At 28.5% G+C, this 15612-nt stretch overlaps 1 long non-coding RNA gene across 1 annotated transcript; it reads right to left on the bottom strand.

Annotated features, from left to right (window-relative positions):
- Positions 1 to 12037: 12037 nt before the first annotated feature.
- LOC112696970 (uncharacterized) lies at positions 12038 to 15315 on the bottom strand. The gene is made up of 5 exons (XR_011862494.1): positions 15114 to 15315; positions 14737 to 14764; positions 14377 to 14636; positions 12419 to 12919; positions 12038 to 12309 (listed from the first exon to the last, which is right to left on the bottom strand). It is a non-coding gene; the product is annotated as an uncharacterized lncRNA (long non-coding RNA).
- Positions 15316 to 15612: the final 297 nt, after the last annotated feature.

Below are 15612 nucleotides of genomic sequence, written 5' to 3'. Positions count from 1 at the left end.
TTTACAATAAAAATATTTTTAAAATATATACAACAATAAAGTTATGAAAAAAATAATTTTTTATAAATAACAATTTTTTTTGTATTTGACAAATTATTTATATATTTAATTTAAGATTTTATAAGAATATTTGAAAAATTTATTTAGAATGTGCATGTAAAAAATAAACCAAAATTTGATCTCTTCATTTTTTTCATTTCTTCAAAATATTTTTTGTCATTTAAAAAAATCGCTAAAATATATCTACTTATTGAAAAATAATTAAATTTTATAAATAAAAATATCCTATTTTTAATCATTATTGTAAAAAATCGCCTTAAAAACTGATATCTAAAACCCTCTTTATGAATATATATATAGTTAAAGGTTGAGTACTCTTGTTATGTTTTAAAATATTTTAATGGTATTTTCGTGTTATCAAATTTCACAGATATTTTTGTTAGCAATTTGATAATTTAAGGTCATTTTCGGTGGTTTATTTTTTTTAATTATCTAAGGGTAAACTGTCAAAATCAATGACGAAAATAACAAAAAAATATTAACAACAAAGAAATTTTTAAAAAATTTAAAAATATGACATAATAATTAGTTATTAAATATATATTTTTGAAAGAGTTTAGAAATCAAATTTTAATACAATTTTTTTAAGCATTATTAAAAAATAAGATATTTTCATCCCTTAAATTTAGTGATTTTATACTAAATAAATTTTTTATTTTTTTATTGTGAATGACTAAAATTTAAAAAATGAAAAATTTTTCTATAGATTAACTTTTATTTTGATATTTTGTTTGCACATTCTAAATAATAATCTAAATATTTTCACAAAAATCGAATTAAATACATAAGTTATTTGTTAAATATAAAAGTTATTTGTCTTTTATAAAATAATATAACATTTTTTAATTATTTTATCACATTTTTAAATTTTTTAAAAAATTATTTACCGTTCATATCTTTAAAATTGATTTTGATCAATGATATAAATTTTCAGATATTATTTTAGTACTTTACTTTTTATTTAAATAGGGTATAATGAACAAATACATTTGACAATAAACTTTTGGTATTATTTTATTTGTTTTTTTTAATTCAGAGTGTGTATAATAAAAAAAGATACACTTAAAAATATCAAAGGAAAATTAAAGATGCACTTATTTCTTCCGATGGTAAGTAAAATGCACTTGCTTTAAGGCAGATACATCATTCACCAAACTAGCAGCTCATGTGCTGGATTTTTCCTTTTTTTTTATGTATTTTTCTTGGACATGTTCTTTCTCTTTTTCCTTTTTTTTTTTTTGGTTTTTGGTCTTGACATGTTCTGTCTCTCTGTTTTCCATTTGTCCGAGCTTTTCAATTGGGCTTATACTGCACTCAGGCACACTTAACATAGGTTTTTAACCCAATACAGTTTTGATGGGTGCCTCAGTTGTGTGCTGGCTTTCTCATTTTTTTTTTAATATTTGGTGCTTTTGTACAGGAAGTCGATATAGGCCTCTTTGCATTGGTCCACAACAGGTTCTGTAGTCATGGTATTTTTGTTTTTGCATGAAATCTATACCATTCCAATTGAAGTCCAAAAATAAGATAATTAAGATCATAGACTAGCTAACCAATTTGGGTTGGCTGACAACTTACTCTTTCGTTTAAACAAATATTAGAGGTACGAATTTCATCTCGTGCAACTTATTGGTTTAGTGACAAATTCTTAAATGAAACTCAAATCTGCGACGAATTAGTTCTTAACTTAATTAGCATGGTTTTGAAAACCGAATCAACAATTGAATCGGTAAAGTTAGAAGTTTAAAATTTTAAAAATTCAACCGAGATTCAATCAAAATTGAACCGAATATAATAAAATAATATTTTTATGTATAAAATATATAATATTTTTAGAACAAAATAATTTTATATCTTATTATTTTAAATAGATTAACCGTTTAAAAACTGCATTAGTTTTTTTAATTCTTTGGCCGAATTATTGCCAACTAATTTTTGCTTGAATTTAATCAGTCTGATAACAAATTTCTAATTAATCCGGTTAAACTGATCGATTCGATCTGTCAAAACCATGATAACTAATAAAAAGGTATGATATATACTTAGCAATAATCTCAAAACAAATTTTGTTGTCTTCATTTTCTTTTATTTTTTCAACGAGAAAATTGTCATTGTATAATTTATCTTCCAATATATATATAACTACTTGCTTTAACTTGTATGCGTATCAGAAATCAAATAATGTTAAATAAGATGCCATCAATAAATAAATCTTTTATGTTTTCTAAGATTGTAAATTATTTTTTAGATCCAAATAAATAGAATGGTCAGAAATAATTTTTAATCTATTACTACTATCATTTTTATGTTGTTGTAGCATCAAATTTCTAGATGCATATAATAAACATGAAATACTTGTTAATTAAACCGAAATTTCTTAGCCTAAAATTTGTTATCCGGTTTGGTCATATATATATATATATATATATATATATATATATATATATATATATAAAGTTATTTTTAATTGTAGGGTTAATTATTGCAGAAACAAAGGATATCAGTATATACTTTTTGAGACTTAACAATATATCTTTTTTATTATAACTAAAGATCGTTAAATGATTTATGAAAACTGATAACTACTGATTAATTGTCTAAATTACTAAATAATTTTCTTATTCTTATACGAGTTGCATATGAGCTTGTTTGTTAGTTCTAACATATGAAAGGGCCAATAAAAAATTGATATCAAACACAGCATACCTCAGCTTACTCTAAAACATAGTTTGGAAAAGAAAGGGGTTGAAAACTTTTTAAATTGCATACCCACAACCATCTTTGCCAACTCAATCTAGATCATATAAATTATTTAATATGAATCTCAACGGTGATGAAAACTGAAAAATTAATGTTCCATGGTACAATGTTATACCAGGAAATTTTGTTATGTACTACAAGAAAAACGGGATTTAGCAGCGATTTTAATAGAAATTAGCGGCAGTTTTAAATCGCCGCAAAACGAGTTACTAGCACTTCGAGAAACGTTGCAGAATGGAGCGTGGAGATTTGATTTTGTGGCTGTTTCACTAAACCATTGACACAACCGCAGCGAAATCCCTCAAATAGCGTCGGTTGATTTAGCTTGGCCAATATTGAATTTGACGGTATTTTTCGGCGGTTTTGAACCGCTGCTATTTGTTAACCATTGTATCTTTTAAATTTATTTTGCAGCGGTTTAAAACTGCCGCTATCTAATATTCAATAGTTTTAAATTTATTTCCGACCATTTTGTAACCGCTGCTATTTGTCCAGCTAAATGGTTGCAAAAATACTGTATTTTGTACCGGCAATCAACGCTTTTTTAATTTGAATGTGTTAGATATTTTTTTTTCGAATTTTTCCTGATATTAGAAATCTTAATTATTTTGTAACTGACAAAATAAATTGATGGGTAAACGACATTTGCAAAGCTGATAAAAATACTCATATATTTATCCAAATATCAATAAAGTGTATTTCTTACTAAGAGTTGCATAGTCAACAATAAAAAAAGTGTATATTTAACTAAAAAATTAATTTCAAATCCTAAGTTCTACTTTCTATTCTGTCCCTGTAGTGAATTCATCCATGCTAAAATAAATGATAAAGACTTCAATTGAGTATGGACTACACATGATTGACTTATTATTTTGTACATCTTGTGAGGTTGTAATTATCTTCACCTAACTCTTAAGTTATTAATTATCCAAAACCCAACAATGATGAGAATCTTATGCAATTGACAACTTTCTCATCAAGGAATAATGGTTATCAGAGAACTAATATGATCTATAACAGGGCAGAGGAGAAGATTGAGGACGACGACACTGGGACTGTTGGAAAGCCACGCGACGACACTGGAACATGCACGGTGGAGGGACTAACAACAGACGTGCCTCTCCACCTTTCTTTCGATCGCAGGAGATATGCGGCAGCTTGAGCATCCGTGACGAGGAATAATGATGTAGCGGCTGCAGCTGATGAACGGAATGTATACTGCATGTATACTACGGGAGGGAATTTTGAACCGAGTGATTCGTGCCTTTGTCCCCTTTTGAGTTCGTGCGTAAACAAAAAATATTGAATCTGGCTTTCTCCAATTTTATTTTTTTTTTGTCAATTGGAGCTTTATGTAATTTGGAGCCGTTGAGACACAAAATTACAACTATTTTGATTGGTCTTTGATAGAAATAAAATTCGCTATAAAAACCACAATTTCTTCATCAACTTGCGGCGATTTTACGAGACACAGACAATTTTCCGTTGCTAAATACCGTTGCTCTTGTAGTGATGGTATATACTGTATAGACACGTTGTATATGTTAACTAATAATATTTAATGCTGTGATCAAACCTTGGTGTTATTGGGAAGTTAATCATATTAAACAATATTCATATGTTATATTTGTATGTTAGTACGGAATGAATCTGCATTCACACACAAATATTTTTCACTGACAAATCACATGAATCCATTTCTAGAATAATCAAATAAAATACTTAGTATGCTCAATATTAAAATATTTTCGCTACGTAACCAATAAGACTTTACCAATTTTTATCGACTCTTATTTATGTATTTAATAGAAATATTTTTATAGATGTGTTAATAAAAATATTTTTTTATAATTTTATCTAATAAAATATTTTTATAAATATATCTTTTTATATATATATATCATTACTAATTGTAATTAAAATATAATAATTAATTGTTATTCACAATAAATTAGTAGATAATATATTGATACCTTATATTTTTTATATTAAAATTATTCAATAATAACCCATAATATATAATAATATTCAATAATTGTAACCATGAAATTAGCGGAGTTGGTAGGTAGCAGAGTTCTTTAAGTATATATATATATATACACGACATCACATGTTTTGGTGCAGTTTTGCATGGAACGTGTAACATCACCGAGGGTGTTCGAAATTATATAAACGTATTGACGCATTTAATTTAATCAATAATTTAAATTTTGTTTCTAAGTTTAATCCCACTGATAATTAATAAGAAGCGCAATTAGTTGCAGCTAACTATTTTTTTTTTTTGAAAATTTATTTTAAGAGAACGTGAATTTAAATATTATTAGAAGCATTCAAAATTTAATAAAAAAATCTAAAATTAAAAAAATCTAAAACCAAATAATAATAAATATAAAAAATTATTTAAAAAATTTCTAATAAAAAAATTTGAAATGTAACAAAAAATCCAAAATTATTTTAAAATTCATTTTAAAAATTTTTAATAAAAATTAAAGAAACATTCGAAACATAATAAAAATAAACATTCAAAATTTAACAAAAACGAAATATCCAAAATTTTTTTAAAAATTCAAAACATATTAAAACGAGACATCCAATAATATATTGAAAAAAGAACATCTAAAAACTAAGAAAAAATATCTAAAACTATTTAAAACAAATCCAAAATTCATAAAAAAAATATATGAAACATAAGAAAAAGAAATATCTAAAATTTAAAAGAAAAATACATCTAAAACTAGTAAAAAAAAATGACATGCGGACTTCAAGTGCCAGGGCCGGCGGCACAGTGAGACATGTTGTAAGAATAGACTTTCCGTCGCGGCGATCAAAGGCCGTGGAAGGGCTGACGACATGGCACGACATGTTTAATGGAGCGCTGCGCATGATCAGAATTGGATGGGGTGGGCCAGTGCCACCCAAAGAAAACGTGGGGGAAAGACACGAATGCGTGCACCATGGAGAGACTACATAGGCCGTTGAAAGTGCTGGCAATGCGGTGCGATGTGTTTCATAGAAACTATTGTGATAATAGTATGCCAAGATCCAATCTATCATGATTGGCTCTCGTGCAAGTGAGAGATTGTTGTGAATAAGTAGTATGATCACAATCCAATCAATCACGTGTCAAATAATTTGTTATTGTCATTATATTAAAATGTTAATATAATAAAGTTCTTGATTAAATTTAGAGATTTATCATTGTGATAGTGATCATAATATTGAGAGATAAATCTTTTATAATTTAATCAAAATTGTTCTTGGTCATAGGATTATTAAAAAGGACATTAATAATCCGGAAAGATCAATATATATATATAATGATCTTCATTGGATGAAGATTAATAGATCTCATTTATTAAATTATATATATAGATGGTGCATATAGAGATATGACCATTGAACTGACTCACTTTGAGAATTCCTAATGGTTATAATTACCGCATATTTGTCAATAGGATATTCTCAAGATGAACATAGTAATAGAGTTTCCTTTGACCTGCGACTGTCATAGTAATTAACATAATTTAAATACTTGTAGAATTAATGATTAGTCAATAAGGAATCCGTCAACTCTCGGTAAAGAGTTTGAGCTCTATGATTATAATGAATGAGATGAATAAAACCTTGGCCAAGGGGATTGAATGAATGAAGAAATGAGTTTCTTAAGTCATTCACAGTTCATTATAATAATGGTAACAAGTTAGAGTTTGACATTAAACTATACCCTAAGGGTTAACCAAGAGTTGGAAAGATGGAAGGAATTATACTTTGTTCTTCTGAGGTTCTTAGTAAAAATATATTACTTCATACTATCGGGTCGTTGAGGAGTGTTGCTAGACGCCAACCTTGATTAGTAAATTTAGTATGACTAATTTACTACCCGCTTAGTATTGAACCTATGGGGTCACACACTAACGAGTGTTCTAACCTTTGCTATAGAATTATTTAATTATTATTTTGATTTAATCAAATAAATAATTATATTAATTCAGATGGAATATTATTATATTTTTTGCTAGCACCAAAAATATAATAATAGTATGATAATTGAGAATATTAAATGAGATTTAAAAATAATTAGTTATTCTATTTCTAAATTTGAATTATAAAGTTTGATGATATCCTAACTGATTCTGTTTCAAATTGAGTTATGATATGATTCATAAATTTGAAAGATTCAAATTAAAATAGTAAGATATGATTTAAAATTGAATTGAGATTCAAATTTAAAATCAACAACAAATCTCATACTATATATAGGTATGCCAAGAGTAGAGGTAAGCATGAGAAAGACAGAGAGAATAACAAGGGTTGTTATTCCTTTACCTCTACACACATAAATGTATGTGAGCCTAATTCTTAGAGAAGAATTTTATGGTGTGCAAAGAGTTGCAAGAGGTTTCTCAATTTAGATCAGATATCCATTGGTCAAGGGGTTGACAGCAAATGTTGGTCTCGGTGTGGATACGCATAGCGCCTTTGTACCATCGAAGGAGAAAAAGATTTTTTACTAGCGTACTCAGGTATTTAAATCTGATCTACTACTATATTATATTATAGGAATAAAGTTTACGCACAAAATAGATCTTTAAGGATTACTTTCTTTTCTTCCGCTGCGTGTTATGAACACATGGTAATTCTTCAGAAACGTTGCGCACGATCAAAGTTGGGTGGAGAGAGATCGGCTGCCGAGAGAAGACATGGAGGGGGACACGGAGGGACACGCCATGGGGAGAGAAAATAGAGGAAAAGATCGATGATGCTTGACGTTAAATTATCTAAAAAAATGAATGTAATTGAATTGCTATATTTAAAATAATTTATAAATAAGATCATATTTAAGAATTAAAATAAAAAATATTAATTAATAAATAGATAAATAATAATTTTTTTATGTCAACTAATTTACAAAAATACACTAATATTTTTACTTACGTTTAGAATATTAAGTCTTAATTTGATAATTAACTTATCGATTAATTTTAGAAAACACATTATTACTCTTTATAATTTTTTTATGGAATTGATTTATTTATTTATTTTTAGCTTTGATACTAAATCAAATTTAGTAAGATAAATAGACACAGACAAATTAATAAGATAAATATTGTTACATATCAAGTTTAATAAAATAATTTTTTTTTATAACATAAACAATCTCAAAAAGAGTCATTTACGTATGACAACAAAGACAATATGACAATTCGGACAAATATATTTAGAATATATAATTAAATAGGTCTCTGAAAAATTTTATTTTAGACATTTTTGTATTTTAAAAAATTTATTATATTAAAGCTTTTAAATTTTATAAAAATAAAATAGATCTTAGTTAGATTTATTATTTTTACTTGAATAAATATGTTTTTAAAAATGTGACAAAAGACCTATATATTTTATATTTATAAAAGGTTTAATTATTATGTTGGTTCCTATAGTTTCGTGAAATTTTTAATTAGATCCCTATATTTTTTTTTAATTGGTCCTGCACTAAATTTTTTTTTTCAATTTAAGTCCCTCTTAGTAATAATTGGCTTAATTTTATAGGGACCAAACTAAAAAAAAAAAGAATTAGTATAGGGACCTAAATAAAAGGAAAAAAATGTAGGGACCCAATTAAAAAAAAATTTGGCGCAAAAACTCAATTAAAAGAAAAAATATATAGAGACCTAATTAAAAATTTTGCGAAACTATAAGACCAACAGAGTAATTAAACCTTTATAAAATTTAGAAATCTCAACATATTAAAATTTTTTTAGAGACAAAAAGTTCGACACAAAATTTTTTAAAAACCTATTTATATATATACTCATATATTTATTTATATATACTTATTACTTTTTTTTCAAAACACCAGTGGGGAAAGTCCCCCCTGCCCCTCTCTTCATACCTTGAATCGACTGAAATCATCTCATAAATGCTCCACATCAACACTGATGCAAAGAAACCAAAAATAGTTAACTCTTTTAACTTGAGTCTTTTGAGCCTTAGTTAAATATTAAAAGTAAAGAAAAAAAAACTTAGCTTTTGAACTTTTAAAAGTGTAATGCATTATTGATAAGTGATAATTACCCACATTCGTAATTATACGACAGTAATATTTTTCCTTGATATCACCTACAAATTTTTTTTTTTTTAATTTATAAGTATGTTATCGCGACAAAAGTGTTACTATTTGAACCACAAAAAGTTAACAACATCGCTGGACATCATGTAGACATGTACGACAAATGCATAATGTAGTTTATTATCAGTTTATGTTTACACCAGTGCTTCCATTGCTTGAGGAATGTAGATATCAGAATATTATCAAATATAAAGTTTTTGAATATATTTAATGACTAAAACCGATATTTTTAAGGAAAAGTAAAAGTATATTATGTGAATTTAAAAATTATAATTTTTTTTATAATTATATTTAATCAAATTTCAAAAAATTTGATTTAATGATTACGTTTATTTTGGATAATATTTTTTATTAAAATATTTATAAAATTATATATTTTTAATATTTAATAATTTAATATTATTTAAAAAAAAGATAATTAACGGACTTAGTCTATTAACTTATTTATCTATCGTTTGATGGGTTTTTGATGCGACAGGAAGAGAAGGACAGGACAAACTAATTTATCTGTCATCTCTAATGATTATATAAGTGTTGTTAAAATTAAAATTATATTTTTATAAATTTTAATAGTTTTTTAAATAATACTTTTTAAAAAAAATATTGTTTAATAATAAAAAATTATTTTAATTTTAATAATATTTTTTAAAATATTATAATTACTATAATATAATCATAATAGAATAATATATATATTAATAATCATGTAATGTGTATAAAAAAATCAACCAATAAATTAATATTCATATAAAATATATATTAAAAAATAAAATAAATATTAAAATAAATTAACTAATATATATTTATATATAAATAATTAAATACATAATAATTATTTTAGTGATTTTTTTAATGTATTCTATATATTCTTGGAATGTGATTTCCATCAGAAACCCACTTATGACACAGACAAATATAGTTTTCATTTTTCCTCACATAAACATTCCGAGCAAAACCACATAGACAAGGCAAATAATTAAAGTTATTGGGATGGACAATGCTTATAAAAATAAAACGACAATTATAACTATGGAAGATGACTTCTGTGTATCAAAAGTACTCGGACGTTGGTTACACAATTAGTCTATTAGGGTATTTTTGGCACACAGAAGCTATCTTCCGTGGATACAATTTTCGTTTTATTCTTATATGGATACATTTGTCAGCGTTTGTATCTTTCATGGATACAAATGGTAATTTATTCTTTACTACATATAATAATATAGACCAACAATGTTTTTCTTTAAGGGTGGCAGTAGCAATTTTATCGATGGGTATACAATTCGAACTAACTTGGTCCGGTAGAATTGTAATTCAATTCGTTGTAAATAGAATTGAGTGTAGAGTAAATTAATTCATAGGTTGAGGTTCAATCTTATTCGATCAATCTGCACCCTATTTATATACATATAAAAATATGTTAGGAAAAATGTAAAATTAAGAACTTTTTATTCATATAAAAAATCTTTAATCATTAAGTTAAAATCTTTAATTATAATATTTTAATATTTTTATATAAAAATAAAATTTATTTAGTAATATATAAATACTAAATTATAACTCTAATATCTCATTAAATTATTAAATATTGTAATTTTTTATGATCCACAGGAAGTGTCGGATGTCCATAATTTGAGAGTTAGTATGTTATAACTTCGCGTATAAAATAGAATTGAGTTTTAGTAAAAAAATAATCCACAAATAAGATTAAGATGTAAACTCTATCCTACTTTATGTATTGCCTATTTTTACTCCACACATTAATATATTACGATTTTTATATTTCAATATATATATATATATATATTGTTGATCAAAATATTTGATTTGAGAAACACTTTACTTGAGATTTAATGAATTTGTATTTTAAAGAGTAAAATTTGTATCGAGAAAGATTTGTCAAGGAACGAGAAATAGGAACCAATCGACACACTTAGTCGAAGAGCTGGCCGATATGCTTACTCGAAGAATAAAAATTCTTTGGAGTCTACTTTAGTAGTTACACATGTTATACAGAAAGAACGGGAACTGCTATTCAAGGATTGACGCACGTAGAAGTTATATTTGAATTTGATTAGTCAAAAACTTCTATAAATAGGTGAAAGATCAAAGGAACAAGGGTTGGAACTTTGCTTCAGAAAAAAATACTCAATCACACTCACATCCCAGAGACTTTCTGAATCTACATTCGAGTCAATTTTCTGTTCTTTGATTTACTTTAGAAAATTAGTACTCACAGAGGAGTAGATTTTGCTCCCAAACCACTCGATATCGAACCACTTTCGATTTGCTAAAAATTGACGAAACAAATTGGCACGTCTAGTAGGACAGTTTTAAAGTTTAAGTGTGTGAAATGATTTTGTGTTGCCATAGTGTATGCAATTGAAAAGTGGATGAATTGTACGCATGGCAGACAAATGTTCAAATGTAAATGGTGGTTCATCTGCAAGTGACAATGTGCCTGTAGTTGCATAATCTTAGGCAGATGTGACTTCACGTACGAAAAGAAGTGTGATGAATGAAAGTGTTGTGGTTACTAGTTCCCAAATAGGGAATAATGGGCGTAATATATGCCCACGTGGTAACACATGACAAATTCAACCCCCTGTAACTATTGGTTGGCCTCCTTATGGCCTTCTTATACACCACCAATAGGTGGTTTTGCTCCTCCAGTTTGATTCGGAAGCACAGTTGGGGCGAATAATGTTCAACTATTACAACATGTCTCGAATATTTTCGAGTTATTATGTGGGCTCTACATCGAATGCTTCCAATTCAATGGCAGCATGTCGACAACATGTCGATGAGAGTCATCATGATTTGGTTAACTTGTTAACATAACAAATGACTACAATCTTGAATCCTATGATGGCTAGGGGTATTCGCGGTGTGGTTTGGATCGATTTTAAGGGAAAATTTCATCCGATCCAAATGTTTAATTTATGTGCGGTGCGGTTTGGATTGGATGATCTTTTTTGGAAATCCGATCTGATCCGATCCGATTACAAGCGGTTTGGATCGGTTTGGATCCGTGGTTTTTTAAATAAAAAAATAATAACTTAATTTATAGAGTTGATAACCTGTCCAATCTAACATAATAATAAAACATAAATTCCATAAAACATTATAAAGCAACCTGTCCAAATATTCAACAATCCAATTATCCAACAGCAAGTCTTGAATAATAATTCTTCAACATAAAAATAACTAAACAAGTCTTAACAACATAAAATTAAATAACATAACAAATTCTTAATAAAAACAACATAAAAAACTCCAAGCTAAGAAGTGAAGCACCGATCACTAATCAAATTCATCACCAGAGTCTTCTTCATCTATTAGTTGAGGAATTGGCTCAAGTTCTACAATAAAATATAATAAAATAAATATTAATAACTTAAACATATTATCAAGTAGTAAAGTTAATCAATATATGTAGATAGAATAAAACATAATAATAAAGAACATTACCTTTCTCAAGTTTTTCAAATTTTTCAAAAGACTCCTCAAGGTCAATTGGCAATGAATTGGCTCGAAACCAATTTTGTGCACAAATCAAAGCTTCAACAGTTTTTGGGGTAAGAGAGCTTCTATATTGACTAAGCACTCTACCTCCAGTGCTAAAGGCGGATTCAGAAGCAACCGTTGACACCGGCATAGCTAGAATATCTCTTGTAATTTGACTTGGAACAGGATATTTGTAATTGTTAGAGCTCACTTTCCACCAAGTTAAAATATCAAAACTACTTGGATCAACTGGTTTCTCCAAGGACTCCATGAGATAAATCCACTTCATTTGTGTTGACACTCTCACTTGCTTGTACATCATTTTCAAATGCTGCTGCAAAGCGAACATCATCAAAGGCACTATCATTCATATCCACATCTTGACTGTTGTGCAGATTGGTGTGCTTGATCACTATTGAGAGCAACCCTATAGCTGTTGAATAAGCCATTGAATACTTCCTTCACCTTACCACATAAGAAATCAGCATCCTCCTTCTCAAACAACCTTTGAAAACTCCACTCAACAAACTTAATCTTATATTTAGGGTCTAGTACCACATCAACAAAAATTATCATATTCATGTTCCTCAAGTTACCTCAATATTTATCATGCTTAGCCTTCATTTTTGTAGCCATACCCTTAAGTAATATGTCATTACTATCAGCCCAAGTCTTTAAAGAACTAAGAATTGAACAAAAGTGATGAAAATATGAAGAAGAGGTCACAAATGTGGAACCCGAGATTTTTTTTGTTACATCAGAAAAAATCTTCAAAAACCTCACAAAGCATCTTGCATTATCCCAATCTTCAGTCTTTGGAACTCCCCTTTGCATCATTACAAACTCAGCATCCCTCTCACTTAATCTCTTAAAGGCTTTTTGAAATTTTAAAGCACTATCAAGCATTATGTAAGTGAAATTCCACCTAGTGGGGACATCTAATTACACACAAGAGCAGTCTTGGATCCTAGCCTCTTTAATACAACTTTTGAACCTATCCATGCGACTAGGAGAAGCACGAACATATCTAATAGCATTCCTAATTTTACTAATTGAAGAATGCATATCCTTCAAACCATCATTCACCACCAAGTTCAAGATATGAGCACAACACCTAACATGCAAATGTTCACCTTTTAAAGGATGTGAATTCTAATCCTCCATTATACCTTTCAAGTAACAAATGGCAACATCATTTGAACTAGCATTATCAACTGTGATGCTAAAGACCCTACTTATTCCCCAATTTAAAAGATATTTTTCTATCTTTCTACCAATTGTTTCACCTTTATGATTCTTGATAAGACAAAAGTTAAGAATTCTCTTTTGCAACTTCCAATCTTGATCAATAAAATGTGCAGTGAGGCAAAGATAGTTTAGATTTTGTACAGAAGTCTAACAATCAGTGGTCAAACACACACTTTAATTTGAATTTATAAAGACACTCTTCAACTTATGTTTTTCATTCATGAACAAGTTCCAACAATCCCTAGCAACTGATATTCTACCCGGAATATAGAGTTTTGGCTGCAAAACACTCATGAAATAACGAAACCCCTCTCCTTCGATAATTCTAAAAGGCAACTCATCTACAATTATCATTCTAGCAAGAGCTTGTCTACATACATCAGGATCAAAAGATACAGCAGTCAAACAATTACCCATCCCATTTCCTTCTTCTTTTTTAAGTTGCTGCATAACAAGTGTTTTTTGTGTGGGATCAAGTGAATCTTTTGAAAATTTTCTACACTGACTCAACAAGTGACTTTTAAGATTTCTAGTACCATTTTTATGTGAATCAGCAGCATAAGATGCTCCACACCACTTACATATAGCCCTAGGTTTAGGACCACTTTCATCTTTTTTAAAATGTTCCTAAGTCCAAGATCTAGGTCTAACAGGTTTTTTAGTATTACATGTACCTGGTTCCTCAGACTGGCCAGGATTAGTTGACTCATCAGCAACATTTGTTTTTCCCCTCCTCCTCTTAGATTTAGTTCCTTCATTGTTCTGATCACTGCGTGGCGGTAGCGGCGGCAGCGATGGTGGCTGCGTCTGTGTGTGTTTGTGGCTGGGACTGCGGCTGTGGCAGCAGCATCAACTCCGACTATCCTGAAGATCGAACTGATTCAAAAGTGGACGGAGTAACACTAGTAAATCCTGGGTCACTGCTTTGAACATCCTGTGATAACCAAAATCAGTTTATGTTATTTTAATATTTTTTTAAATAATCAACATATTGAATTGTTACTAACATAAATATTCCAAAATAAGAATATTACCTCAGGATATGAAGTTGACATTGTTGACCTTCAGATTAAAAATTAAAATCAATTAAACAAATATGAAATCTACAAAAGTACAACAAAAAATTTAATATAACAGATTCTCAAAGATAATAATAATAGATTATCAAAAATAAAAATTTTAACATAATAAATTGTCAAAGTAAAAAGAACAGATTGACTTAAAATTCAATACATTAATAGAAAATCAGAAATAGAGAAAAAAAACTATTTCTTTTTATTTTTAATAAAAATGTCATCAAGAAAACAGAGTTGGTGGTGGTTCGTAGATATTATTATTACAACAATGGTTTGAACATCAAAGATACAAATAATGTTAATCATCATATAAAAAAATAAAAATAAAAATTCACCAAAAAGAGGAAGTGGAAATGACGTCGAAGAGGAGCGGCGGATGGCGTCGACAACTTGGCATATGATGGTGAGAGTGAGTGAGGTCTGAGCGGAGGTGTATGTAACGTGAGACTGTGACGGTGAGGTACAGGGCTCGTGTTTCTTAGGGTTTGTGTTTCTTTATGGGAAAGGGAAAAATGGAAAATGAGTGAATGACTGAATGACTAGTGAGTAGTGAGTGTGTGCAATGCAGTGCTGTGGGTGATTGGGTTTGGGCTTGGTGGGGGAAAATTAAAAAAAATGGACTAAGGAACTAAGGCCTAAGAGAGTATGGGGCTATGGGCTGCCGCTGTATGCATATGCCACTAGGCCGTATGGGAATGGGACTATGGGTATCATTATTATTATTATTATTATTATTATTATTATTATTATTATTATTATTATTATTATTATTATTATATGCGGTTCGGTTCGGTTCGGTTGTGCAGAGTGAAACCAAAAACCGAACCAAACCGC

The sequence above is a fragment of the Arachis hypogaea genome, chromosome 6 (genome assembly GCF_003086295.3).
Source record: "Arachis hypogaea cultivar Tifrunner chromosome 6, arahy.Tifrunner.gnm2.J5K5, whole genome shotgun sequence".
Lineage (NCBI taxonomy): Eukaryota > Viridiplantae > Streptophyta > Magnoliopsida > Fabales > Fabaceae > Arachis > Arachis hypogaea.
Note: the sequence above shows the minus strand (reverse complement) of the source record. Positions and strands in the feature narration are given on the sequence as shown.